Source organism: Lathyrus oleraceus, chromosome 6 (genome assembly GCF_024323335.1).
Source record: "Lathyrus oleraceus cultivar Zhongwan6 chromosome 6, CAAS_Psat_ZW6_1.0, whole genome shotgun sequence".
In the NCBI taxonomy this organism is placed as follows: Eukaryota; Viridiplantae; Streptophyta; class Magnoliopsida; order Fabales; family Fabaceae; genus Lathyrus; species Lathyrus oleraceus.
Genome location: NC_066584.1, coordinates 359,773,770 through 359,785,890, shown reverse-complemented (window position 1 = coordinate 359,785,890; position 12,121 = coordinate 359,773,770).

Genomic DNA, 12,121 nt, shown 5'->3' with positions numbered 1-12,121 from the left:
AATGATGCTATATCCATGGAGTTATGTTCAATTGAAGTTTTGATGTTGATTTTGATTTTCTTCGATTTGGCTTTGTTATGGTGTTTTAATGCAAAGTAATCATGGATCCTTGATGTGTGTAGCATGATGAACCGATTGGTATAGTTGTTTTTCATTTCTGGAACATTTTATGAAAATCTGGAAAATCCAGATGAAGATCTTCATGATCTTCATGAGCTTCATGCGTTTCCAGAATGGCTAGGGTTCTGCTTGAGTTTAGCTACGAAATTTGCATGTGTATTTTGAATTAGCTACGAATATTGTTTAGGCCACGGTTTTCCATGATCCAGCAACGGTTTCCTGACGCGCTTAGGGTTTTAGAAGTAAAACACAGTCGTTTTAGGCGCGCGCCAGGTTTGAATTTATGCCAAGTTCGAATCCGGGCGAGAGACATTTTCAATTGCAATGCATTTTCTTCCTTTCCCTTCACATTTTCATGTTTGGCTCCATTTCCATTTTTAAATTTTTCCTCAACTTCAAAAAATCATATAAAAATGAAAAATGCTCCAATTGATCTCCAATTTTTTGCATTATGATCCTTATCCTGTCTACTTTTTTTTGATCATTAAATTGCAAGTTGTGCCTGATTAAAAAATTAATTTGTCCTAGGGTGATTGAACATGTGTCCATTTGTGTTATTGCCTTATTCATTTGATCATAAAATGCTGGTTTCTTATCCAATGCTTCTGAAATTTTGTGTGTGGATTCTAGACATGTTGTGTGACATTTTGGCTTTGGTTTGAGATTTTTCCCATGCTCCCATTCTGTTTTTGCTCATGCTAACTTGGTGTGACAATTTGTGTCACACATTTGGTTGTCTGTTTTATGCCATGTGATTGCCATGCCTAATGATGTCCAATGCCTCTAATTTTTTGTGTGATGATCATGTTATATGTCCTGTTTACTCATGAGTTTTGCCAAGATTATTTGAGTGATTTTTGATTTGATGTGCATTTGTTTCTTCTGATGTCTCAATGTGATCACCATTTACATACCTTTCCATGTTTTGCTCATGAAATGAATTTGATTAATGATCTTGATGTGAGACTTTTTGAGTTTTGTTCTTGATTGAATGAGGATGATTCATGTTAAATTTCAAGTTCTGTTTTGAATGTTTGACCCTCTTTTGACCCTAGGCTTTGACCTAGTGGTTTGGACTCACTGTTTGGATTGTGGATTTCAGGTTCAGATGCACATTGCCATGATTGGAGTGGCTCATTCTTTTGAGTTTGATTAATTGGTTGATGTTGGCTAACATTGTGTTGTTTTGTAGGTTTTGAGAAAAAATCCCCTTGTGCTTGTGCCTTGCTCATTGTTGCCTGATTGCTTTGTCTGTTTATTATTGCCTGATGACTGTTGTCTGTTTGTTTGAACTGTGTACTGATTGTCTGGTTGTTTGCACAGGTACTTTAGTAGCTATAACTCATTGCTTGAGTTGCCTAACTTGGCTTGTGGTTTGCTTAACCACTGAGGTATAACTTCTCTGACTTCATGTAGTCTGGAAGACCTGTCCTATTATGTGGGCAGGCACCTGTCTGAAGCCCTCCTTAAGAGGCAATGCTTGTGTTTGTTTATTTTGTGCCCTGTACATATCAAAGACCTCTTAAAAGGCAATTGGCAGATAAAAGAGATGTGTAATCCATCTCCTGCTATTCAGTCGTGTCATTCACTTTGCTCACACACCTTGTGTTGATGCATTATGGATAATAACCCAAGATCTTGTTGTGTCAGTCATCTGTGGAGAAGAGTTCCTACATTCTGAACTCCCACACATTCTATTTTGAGTCAAGCTCTCCCAGGCCAGGGATAAGAGCTGTGAGGTCTTACCCTCACTTCCTATTTCATCTGCTTCACCCTAACTCTCAATGTTAGGGTTAAAAGCTAACTACACCCCATTCCATTGGCTTGTTTGTCGAGGTTGATTTGACCCCTTGACTAAAGCCTAGCCTTGTATGAGCCCAATTGTTTGCATATAGTGTGTGTGCTTGCTTTTTGTGCTTGTATGTATTTGCCTGTGCTGCTTAGGATAACTTGCTCCATGTGCAAGTTAGATAGAAACCTTAACATAGGGATCGTATGCATGACAACTTCTAGGCTCGAGTCGTAGTCTCCCTAGTAGTTTGTGTCTCCCTTTGTCTCTGGTTAGGTTAGAAGTTCTTTCCCTGTTAAGGGGAACTACGTCGCCCTGATCCTCATACCAGATGAGGTACGTAGGCAGGAGATGAGCTGATCTCTCCGGGCGCCCTTTTTCTTTTTCAACCCCTGTGTGTGTGTTTGGAGTCTGACGTAAGTCCAGCGATTGGCAGTTGGTTTCCTGTGTCTTGTTTGCTTGTTGGAGTCTGACGTAAGTCCAGCGATTGGCAGTCGGTTTCCTGTGTGTGTGTTTGTTGGTTCGGAGTCTGATGTAAGTCCAGCGATTGGCATTCGGTTTCCATGTTTGCCTATTTGTGTGGAGTCTGACGTAAGTCCAGCGATTGGCAGTCGGTTTCCTGTGTGGTTTTGTTTGGCGTGCGTTAGCCGAGCTACGAGTGCTCTGATTCTTTCTCTGGTTAGAGAAGATACGTATGCATAGGATGCGACATCCTAGCGAGCACGTTTCCCCTGTCCCGAACTACGTCGACTCTGATGTCTGTGCTTGACAGACTACGTAGGCCCAGGATGCGATATCCTGCCGAGTCCCGTTTCTTCCGTCTTTCTGTGTTTGTTTCTAGCGTATGTGCAGTGTTTGAGCAGTCTTTAGCAACCTTTCCTCTATTCTTTCCGAGCATGGATCCCGTCGAGTACGACGGATGCGTAGGGGTGCTAATACCTTCCCTTCGCATAACCGACTCCCGATCCCATCTCTCTCTGGTCGCGAGACCATGTCTTTTCCAGGTTTACTTCGAGCGTTTCCTTTCCCTCTTTTGGGATGAATAACGCACGGTGGCGGCTCTGTTGTTTCGTTTTCCCGCCGGTTTTTTCGCGTAATGCGACACTAACCAAGTTTGTTTTTAGAAAACTCAAGTTAAAAATCAAAACAGCCTTTAAAGTATTTCTACAGATTTCAATATGTGAAACACTACTTTAACCGCGATCCTTACATTCTAACCTTTAAAAGATTTAGCCAGACATGGTAACACAAACGAACACAACGATGTTAATCATGATGAAAAGTTTGTTTTAGAATGTGAGGCGTAGAAAGCGAGTAAAGTGCGTAAAATAAATAAAGTAAAGCGAGTGCCGAAAATAAATAAAGTAAAGCGAGTGCGGAAAATAAATAAAGTAAAGCGAGTGCGGGAAAATAAATAAAATAAAAGCGATGCGGGAAATAAATAAAATAAAAGCGATGCGGGAAATAAATAAAGTAAAAGCGATGCGGAAAATAAATAAAATAAAAGCGATGCGGGAAATAAATAAAATAAAAGCGATGCGGGAAATAAATAAAATAAAGCGATGCGGAAAATAAATAAAATAAAAGCGACGCGGGAAATAAATAAAATAAAAGCGACGCGGGAAATAAATAAATAAAGCGATAAATAAGAACCTACTCCAAACGGAGGCTTCGATTCTGGTACAAAAATAAACCTCCGACTCCTGAAGCTAAAGACGACAGCAACTCGAAGTGACCCAACTCATTCTCACAAAGGTGCGATAACCCCCCGATGTGACAGATTATCGCTATTACAAATGATAATTATATGCCCAGTGTTGTAAAAATTAAGTTGAATGATAGAAAATGAAATGAAATGAGCTATTTATAGAGATTCTCAGCAGTTTGTAAAGATCATGGTGCCCTCCAACTTCTCCTTAGTGGGCTTTAGTGGGAACGTGATTTCCAAAGGTGGCACCCGCCATCCCTTCATGGCGCCCGCCATGTGAGTAAATGGGGTGAATCATGGGAACATGGCGGTTACCTCCTAGTTGAGGGTTGGTGACTCATGGCTTCCCCTATAGCGGCCGCCATGTGCAACGCCATGTGTGTAATTTTGCCGAAAAACCCTAATTTTAGGTCTTTTTGCTTCGTTTCTTCCAAAAGTGTCTGAAAGTGCTAAATATCTAAAAAGAAGAGAAAAGAGAGCATAATACAAATAAAATGATAATAAATTCCTAATAAACATGTGAAATCTGGGTCAAAAATATGGTGTAATTCGGTGTGATCAATATTGGAAATGTCTTGAGACTCTTCTATGGCTGTCACTTTCATGGCAAATCTCTTAGGAAGTGACCTGAGTATTTTCCTCACTAGTTTTTCATATGACATCTTCTCACCCAGGGCTCCTGAGGCATTAGCAATTTCAAGGATATTCATATGAAATTCATGAATATTTTCATCTTCTTTCATCCTTAAATTTTCAAACTTGGTAGTGAGCAGCTGCAGTCTAGACATTCTCACTCTAGAGGTTCCTTCATGAGTGGTTTTGAGAATGTTCCAAGCATCTTTAGCCACCTCACAGTTGTTTACCAATCTGAAGATGTTCTTATCTACTCCATTGAATATATCATTCAATGCTTTAGATTTCCCAAGGGCTATATCATCCTCCTCCTTGGTCCATTGTTCCTCAGCCTTCTTATCAGTTGTAGCTTCTCCATCCTTAGTAATAACTACATGTTCCCAGCCTGTTAAAATAGCCTTCCAAGCCTTATTATCCAAAGATTTTAGGAAGGCTACCATTCGAGGTTTCTAGTAGTCATAGTTGGATCCATCCAGAATAGGTGGCCTGTGAACAGATCCTCCGTCTCTATCCATAGTACCAGAAAGTAACGTCCCTAGATCTCACCCAGAACCAGAGCAGGATGCCTGATCTGATACCAATTGAAATTCTGGTATCAGATATGAGATGTCGAAGGTAATGTCACGACACTAATATCTGAACAATACAAACAGGATAAAAGATAAAGAACAGTAATGCAAGAGACACAAGCAATTGTTAACCCAGTTCGGTGCAAACTCACCTACGTCTGGGGGCTACCAAGCCAGGAAGGAAATCCACTAAACAAAATCAATTCAAAGACTCTTAGTAAACAACTTCAAGTTACAGTCTTTTCACCTAATCTCTACCCGTGTGACTTCTACCTAAGAACTCTTAGATATAAGATCCTACTCACTCCCCCTCAATCACAACAGTGATATAAAACAAGAATTACAATGAAAAGAAGACACTCTTTAAATACATATACTTGATCTTGCTTAAAATCTTCAATCAAGTAAACACACACTCATGCTTCAAAGCTTAGAGTGGACAAATTACAACTCAAAAATTAGTCCAATTCAATCATCCATGGATGAATGAATGACTTACAATTCACACGACCACACAAGACTAAAGCCCTTATTCTCTCTCAATATTTCATTCGTTATTTCTTGTGTATAAAACCAGGTTTTCCATGTTCTTTATATAGAAGCATTTGGCTGGGATTGGACATCATAAAACCCTAAAACTATTTTCCATTCATATCTTCTCATGACAGCTGATTATATCTCGTTGGAAAATAAGTCAATATGGTTGTAATTACTGATTGAATGCACGTTTAATCATCTCTTCAATCATACATGGATTAGCATAAAAAACGCAATGACACAATACATAACATTCAGACTGAATGTTCTGTATACAGATGTCATGACATCGGGTCTGACATCTCAGTAAAATCCTGCATATTCACATTTTAAACATCCTGCAGGTACATGTTATCTTATGTCAAGACAACACTTGTGACAACTTGTGAACATTCTAGGTTTTACCAAAATTGCTGCCAAAACATAGAACCAACACACGGGTATTGTATCGATGAGTCAGCTTGGCTGAAGCACAGAAGAAATACCAATAAGACATCTGGCGAAAGAGAAACCTGTTATGCAAATGATGCATGAAATGCAATGCTTGATTTATTTTTATTTTCAAGGAACTTACTATATTATTTGCAAATATATACAATAACAATTGTAACAATTTGATTGACCATAAAAATCTCTTTTATTTATATAATTGGAAGGATTACACTGAGTACAATTTCAAAAACCAAATGAGAATACAAGAGAAAAGGAGACTAGTCATCCTAAGGATCCATAATAAAAATATCAGAAGACCTAGCTACAGGCGTGTACTTCCTTCGAATGTGTCGGATCTCGGTCTCAAAAGAAGTCTTCATCTGAGTCTTCTCGAGGACAAGCTGATCAACAATCTTCTTCCAAGCAACGGAAGGCTGAGGCATACTAGAGGAAGATGAAACCTCGGGTTTTCTCTATCTCCTCGTTACTCGGTCTTCAAGTAGCTCAATAAGTGCATCTTTATCCTTAGACTAAATCTGCAACTCCTCATGCTTTCTCCTCAAAGCATGGAAACATTCTTCCCACATATCCTTCTCTTGCTTCATCTTGGCGAGCGCGTCTTCCAACTCCTCTACATCTTGGTTGGGGAGATTTAATGGCTCAACCACAACCATAGACATAGGTCACTCACAAGCATACAAACATCTTCAATTCCAAAGCTCTCTTCTTCACCCAAGTAGTGTAAGCTTCCAAAGCTACACAGTTGCACGGACCAAGCTCGAATCTTCCTTTCCTATGCACATTATGCCAAACATGCACAATCTTCTACTTCAAACGTTGGGGATCTTTACCCTCTTGATAGAAAAGACCTTCTAACAAAGTGTTATTAGGTTTATCTCTCAAGGGGAACCCAAGTTGACGACGAGCCAAAGCAGGGTTGTAGTTAATTCCTCCTTGTGTACCAATGAGAGGCACATTAGATAGTTCTCCACAACTATCAATGATCTCCAAGCTACTCAATGAAGAATCATACCAAACTATATCATCATTAGTGAGAGACATAAGTCTCCAAGACTAACATAGACGTTGTTTGTTCTCCACAAAAGCAGGTGTTTGAGGCAAGTGCAAAATAAACCACTTGTACAGAAGAGGAACACAACACGCAATTGTTCCACCGCCTTTAGAATTCCTTAGATGCAAAGAGAAATACATATATACTAACAGAGTAGGCACATGATTCCCCATCAAGAAGATTCTAATGGCGTTAACATCGACAAAACCGTCAATGTTAGGGAAGAAAGCCAAACCATAGATGAGCAATACAAAGACTGCTTCAAAAGCATCCATACTACCGGCTTGAGCAAAGGCAGTAGTTTCCTTGATGAGGAACTCAAAAGTCAGTCCAAACAATCCCCCTTTCTTCACCCAATGAGCCTCAATCTCAGACTTCTTCAGATGAAGATCTTCAGCTATAACATGAGATATGGGAATCTCTTCCAATCCACTAAAGGGAACTTTGCTAGAAACAAGTATTCCCAAGAGATGGGCATACTCCTCCAACATAGGCACAAGCTGATAATCAGGAAAAGTGAAGCAATGGTAGAGAGGGTCATAAAACTGAACCAACACACTTAAAAGTCCTTCAACCACATCAGCAGATAAAATAGACAGAAGCTTCCCATGATGTTGCTTGAAGTCCAAGGGATCTAATACAAAAGTGTCGCAGCCTGAAAAATACAGTGCGCGAAAAAACAACCGGCGAAAGAAAATGACAGAAGAGTCGCCACCGTGCGTTATTCATCCCAAAGGAGGGAAAGGAAACGCTCGAAGTAAACCTGAAAAAGGAAAGGACAAGACGGGGTCTTGCAACCAAATCTTGGGTTCGGGAGTCGGTTATGCGAAGGGATTAGCACCCCTACGCATCCATAGTACTCTACGGGATCCACTTTTGTAGTTCTTGTCTAAAGGGTGTGGGTTTATCTAATGTGTTATTTAAAAAAAGGGGGGTTAAATGAAAATGACTCGCGCGGATGTCGCATCCACTGCATACGTATCTCATCTGAATATGAGAATCAGAGTCTTCGTAGCTCGACTACCTAGGGGTTACGGGTAATTGTGCTCGCTAAGACATCGCGTCTTATGCCTACGTATCTCATCTGGCCTGAGAATCAGAGCAAAACGTAGTTCGGCTAACTATGGGGTTATGGATTGGGTTTTGGACGAACGACGTCACTACGCAATCTACCAGATGCTCGACCTTTGGAGACTTACTCGCCTGTAGTAGAAGGAGTTAACGTGTTGCTTTGGGTTTTAGGGTTTGGGATGCTCAAGGGCAAAAAGGCAGTCCTTGACGAAGGAACCACGCTACCTGCAGGGATCCGAACACATACAAAACAAACATGTATAAAGTAAATGTGCCAACAAGGGGCTCAGAAGTAAATAAACAAAAGAAAACAAATGCCTCCTATCGAGGTCTTCCAATTAAGAAAGCGATAAAATGCGGAAAAGAGGTAAAAGTACCACACGGATAAAGATCCGAAGTAACAGCAATTAAAGGAGTAAGAAACCCAGGGATTTCCCAAGCTGATGCCATCAAAGAAAGGTGAGTCAGTACAGGTAATCGGAATGAACCTCCAGGGGGTATCCCACAAATAAAGTGGGAAAACCACGCAAACCATCTCTGCAAGAGTCTGTGAGCCCTCACAAAAACTCAACAAAAGGGTTAGTGAAACACGATAAGCATTTTTTTCATGGATAACAGTATGGTTTCAGAAACCTCAAACCCTGTGGCATACATTTCAGAAATCATGTGATTAAACATTCAAGGCATAGGTTTCACCCATTCATGCATAATTAAACCCGTGGGCAAAAACATAATGAAATTCATCCATCATACCTCATACATTCAGATGATCCAAATTAAGAGCATAAAATCATGGGAATGAGGCAAACCTGATGGGAGAGACCGGTTGAAATCAAATGGCACGGCTGGGTTTGCAAGGTAATGTTAGGGTTTGCGTGAGATGAAAGTGTGTGAGTCAGATTGAATTTTTCAGAGCTGCCTGGGGGTTGCTCTGAGTTCTCTGTCAGGTTTCTCTCCAGGTTTTGTCAAGGGTTTTGTTTCAAGGAAACCTCAGAGTATTTTGCTTCTCTTCCTTTTTCTGTCTGATCTCCCTCTTTTATAACCTGATTTTCATGGCTTTGTGGGCTCAAATGAGAGAGGTCCAAGTCCAAGTTTTTCTATTATATTTTATTTATTTTTTTATTATAATTTTTATTTTTTTATTTATTTTTGTAAAAAATTATTATTATTATTATTTTTTATTTATTTATTTATTTATTTTTTTCGTTTTTTTTTTTCGTTTTTTTTTTCTTGGATCTAATTCTGATTGACATGATGAAATGCAATATGAAATGCTAAATGAATGCATGAATGAGGAGGGCAAATTTTGGGGTGTTACAGCTGCCCCTATTCAATCATCAGCTAACCCGAGTAGGATGAAAGCGAACAGCTTATCAGACAAACGGGGTGAGCTGTGATTGAATATCAAAGACAGACCGAAAATTTGCGCTCCGAGAACACCACAAACACGCGGAAATACACCGCGCTGTTTATTTTTCTTCCGATCCTCTGGCTGGATCTGAATCAGTCTTCTGGCTTAATCTGGAGTTTCGATCCTCTGGCTGAACCTATACTCAATTTAGTCCTCTGGTTGGATATTAATTTTGATCCTCGGGCTGGATACGATTTTGATCTTCTGGCTAGATCTTCTTCGATCTTCTGGCTAGATCTCTTTCGTTTCGATTCTCTGGCTGAATCTATTTCCTTTGATTCTCTGGCTGAATCTACTTCGATCTTCTGGCTAGATCTGAATCGTTGCGATTTTCGATCTTCTGGCTAGATCTTCTTTGTTTCGATTCTCTGGCTGAATCTATTTCCGGTCTTCGGGCTAGACCTGACTTCGATCTTCTGGCTAGATCTTCTTCGATCTTCTGGCTAGATCTCATTTGTTTCGATTCTCTGGCTGAATCTATTTTCTTTGATTCTCTGGCTGAATCTACTTCGATCTTCTGGCTAGATCTGAATTGTTTCGATTCTCTGGCTGAATCTATTTCCGGTCTTCGGGCTAGACCTGACTTCGATCTTCTGGCTAGATCTGGATTGTTTTGATGATAAATTCCCATCATTAGGATCCCGCATCTGAGGCATGCGCTGGTTAACCCTCTTTTGAAATCTACACCCAACCTTCATATTAGATATGCAGCTTCGAGAATATTCCACTTTTGGGCTAAGTACATATTCTTCGGGCTAGAACATGTTGTAACGACTCCTTAATTAGACTTGGGCTTGCTGGGGAAATAAAGCTTGTAGGCGACTTCACTGGGGAATCTTCAAATTGAGCCTTAGGCTGGCTTACTGGAACACGATTCTCAGGCTGAATCTTCGAAATGACCCTCAGGCTGGAACACTGGAACACGATTCTCAGGCTGAATCTTCGAAATGAACCTCAGGCCGGATCACTGGAAAACGATTCTCAGGCTGAATCTTCGAAATGACCCTCAGGCTGGATCACTGGAAAACGATTCTCAGGCTGAATCTTCAAAACGACCCTCAGGCTGGATCACTCACGCTTGATCCTCTGGCTGGATCTCATGACCTTGGTTGTAAAGTAATTCTTCAGTCTGCTTGGAAGAACCTGTTTATCAGCTTATGTGCATGCTTGATATGATATGCATGCAAATGCAAATGTTATGCATGGTGTAAAAAGAAATCTGCTTGGGGAAGCAAACTCCGGTAGGGAACAGATCGTTGTATCAATCCTTGAATGCTCTGTTGGGAATGATCCGTCTGCCGGGACCAATGAGCCACCAAAAATAAATTGGCTGCTTGAAAAGTTGACCTTGCGGGGGGAGTATCAACTATGGAAACTTTGTTCGGCGAGGCTCTATGAGGAGAGTCTGTGGGGAAAACACTTCCTGGGGAAATGTCGTAGGAAACGACCTTTGTTGGGGATATGAACTTGCTAATCGCCCTCAAGCTGGGGATTAACAAATCTGTTAAAAATAATCTGCTGGGGAATGAGATGAACACTGGGAACACCACTCTCTCATCTGTTGGTTATGCAACCACTCCGCTGTTGCTAGGAAGATACAGTCTGACACTGTCGACTCCGTTAGTGATATATAGTCTGGATACTGTCAACTCTGCTGGGGAACATGCTCTGCTGAGGAGAGACTTTGTCAACCGCTTGGGGATGAGGATTCATGACTTGGCATCCGGTTCCTGTGACCTGCAACCAAAAATACACGTATGCCTCTGGGGAATTACTCGGTTTGAATTCACCGTCCGAGATTAAGCACATTCAAAGCAATTTTAAATGTTTTCCTGTGTAAATCATCTGCAAAAGCCACCATTATGTTCATATGCAATATGTTTTATCAAAAATTCGGACATTTTTGCAAACAAATCGATAAATGAAAAATAAAGAGGCTCTTTAACTGAATTATTCGACTCTTACTGGGGAGAAAATTTGTGCCAGGAATAGGCGAGGGTATCAGGAAGCTGATCCCTGAAAAGAGGTGATCGCTATTGTAAGACCCCAATTTTGGCCCTAAGATCCCTCATGGCCCATATCATATCATATCATGGCCTCAAGGATCATTGCATACCCTAGCTGCCCTCCTAGTGGGTGGGTGACCTTGTGAGTGTGGTTCTTGATCACCAAGCATGTATTGCATTGTATATCATTGCTTTTCATATGTTTACTAACCAAAAGTACAAAAATATTGTCATCTAACCTTGTTTCTTGCAGATGAAGCCAGCTAGGTCAAAACAGTCAAATCAGGCCTTGAGCAATAGATCATATAGCGATGAATACACCGCTACAGCTATAAAAAGAGAACTATCCTAATGGCAATGGGGATACGGGGTCCCACCGAGTTTCGACTCTGCTATGGCTCGTATGTCCTCAAGACGCTCTGCTCATCTTGCTTTCTAAAGTGGATGATTAGTCGATCTTTAACCTTCAAAGATTATCGGATTGAATGAAACGGTGATATAACACTGATGAACTCAGAACACAGTCATTCGCTTATTCCCTAACTTTTGCCTGGATCGCCCCCTTTTCGGGTTTTCAATCCACCGGGATACCCATTTTTGCCTGAGCCGCCCTTTTGGGTTTTCGACTCACCGGGTGTACTCTTTTTTTATATCCCTAATTTTTGCCCGAACCTCTTTATTCTTTCTTTTTTTGGTTCGTCGGGATGCCCTTTTTTTGCCTGGACTATTCTTTTTATCGTCCAGCGGGTCTATTTTATGCGAAGTATTTTTTT